Source organism: Pundamilia nyererei, unplaced genomic scaffold (genome assembly GCF_000239375.1).
Source record: "Pundamilia nyererei isolate P.nyererei 1_Seehausen unplaced genomic scaffold, PunNye1.0 scaffold00142, whole genome shotgun sequence".
In the NCBI taxonomy this organism is placed as follows: domain Eukaryota; kingdom Metazoa; phylum Chordata; class Actinopteri; order Cichliformes; family Cichlidae; genus Pundamilia; species Pundamilia nyererei.
This window is the reverse complement of record NW_005187543.1, coordinates 1,420,841-1,422,789: the sequence shown is the minus strand read 5'-3', so window position 1 is coordinate 1,422,789 and position 1,949 is coordinate 1,420,841. Positions and strand designations below refer to the sequence as shown.

The following is a 1,949-nucleotide window of genomic DNA, read 5'->3' as shown; positions in this document are numbered from 1 at the left end:
TATTACATAGTCAGATCATCTGCAGCATGCTTTACTCACAGCATCTGCCGCTCAGCATTGTACTGGTGATGTAAGGTTTGGATGGCCATTCTTCCAAATATGAAGTTTGGAGGTCTGTAGAAACTGACTCTGCAGAAATCTGGCAACCTGTGCACACTATGCACCTCAGCATCCAGTAACCCCGCTCTCTGATTTTATGTGACTGCCACTTTGTGGCTGAGTTGCCGTCATTCCCAATCGCTTCCACTTTGTTATAATACCACTAACAGCTGACTGTGGAATATCTAGTAGTGAGAAAACTTCATCACTGAACTGTTGCACAGGTGGTGTCCCATCATGGTACCACACTGGAATTCACTGAGAAATCCATTCTTCCACATATGTTTGTAGATGTAGTCTACATGTCGAGGTGCTTGACTTTAAAACTGTGGCCATGGAAGTGATTGGAACACCTGAATTCCATGATTTGTATAGGTGAGTGAATACTTTAGACAATTAGCGGGCATTTCTGAAATTTCACACCGACTAACCTTCAGTTTAGAAACAATCAGGCTGAACAGAGAAAATAATTAAACTGCAGATGAACTCTTGCATGTCTGCAATGTTTACATTCACACACAGCAAACTTAAAAGTAAAATAATAAAGTAACACAGCCCCAGCTGTGACCTTACAGTAACACTGAGTACAAAAAAAAAAATCATACAGAGGGGAGCTTTTGCTCTGAAACTCGGAGCACTCGTGGTGCAAAGAATGAGTAAACATGAATACTCAACACACAGATAACATTAATGAAGGTTATAGTCCAAATCGCATTTATGCCAAGGTCCTTAACGTAGGGGCGTGAGCGTGGCTGTGAACGCCAGCCAATAAACATTTTACTAGCACCACAACCACACCCGCACGCACGCCTGGCTCAATGTCTAGGGCCACTAGGTAATTACGACTGGAGTATAATCAAACCTGTTCCTCAATGATATGTGGCAGATACTACAAAAAGCTTAAATATTCTAGTCACAAACATTAAATAAAATACCGGAGGTAAGCTTAAGGTTAGAGGAATAAGACTTGGTGGACCAAGAAAAATGTGAACTAGGTGTAGGCAAAGAGCAAGCACCCAGGCCTCGCTTAAGACCTTCAATATGATGACCCTATCCAAAAAATAAAAAGTACGGTCTGAAGCAGACTACTACTACTACATGCCAAGTAGTGGGAAATGGTAGTAACCACTATTCAGAGAATCCCACCATCCCACACTATTCTCTCTGGAGACGACAGACTACGATCGGCTATAATTCACCCAAAAGGTTTTCAGCAGTCACATTAAAATCTTTAATTTCTCTTCATCTGGTAGCAGACAGTTGTAAAGTGCTTCAGTTTCTCCTAACAACAAAGGAAGAAAAAAAAAATCTGAGCAATTACAGCAGTACTAAAGCAACATTAGATTTATAAGAAACCTGGATAAACGTGTATGGAGAAAATCAAAGTAATTAAGTGTAATTAAGTAATTAATTTGCACTGCAAACCAGATGAAAGCACAAGGACACAAGCTCCCCTATAACCATTAGAAAGGCTTTACGTATGGCAAGTGTTTGAAAAACATCCTAATTAAATGAATATAATTTGGCCGCAGACAGGTGGGATAGGCGGTTAAGAAAATGGATGGATGGACTTGTATGCCTCTTAAAACATGTACTGCAGCCACAGGTTGTGTAACAGAGAGCCAACGCTAAAAGCAAAGTATTTCATGCTGCCGAAAACAAACCAATGAAGAGACCATGAGTGAAATGGAGACAAAATCAACTGTTAATTATCCTTTAACAGGTTTCCCTACTATAAACTTGTGAACTTTACTTCCTCTAGAAAGATCTTGTTCCCCAAAGGCTCCATTTTCATCCCACTGTAAAGCAAAAGGGGTGTTTTTGCATGACAGCAGGGGAATTTTTTTTTT

General features: G+C 40.2%; 1 protein-coding gene across 1 annotated transcript in view; it reads right to left on the bottom strand.

Moving 5' to 3' along the window:
• crebbpb (CREB binding lysine acetyltransferase b) overlaps positions 1 to 1,949 on the bottom strand; it is a 41,755-nt gene that overhangs the window by 29,525 nt on the left and 10,281 nt on the right. The gene's annotated exons all lie outside the window — the stretch shown is intronic.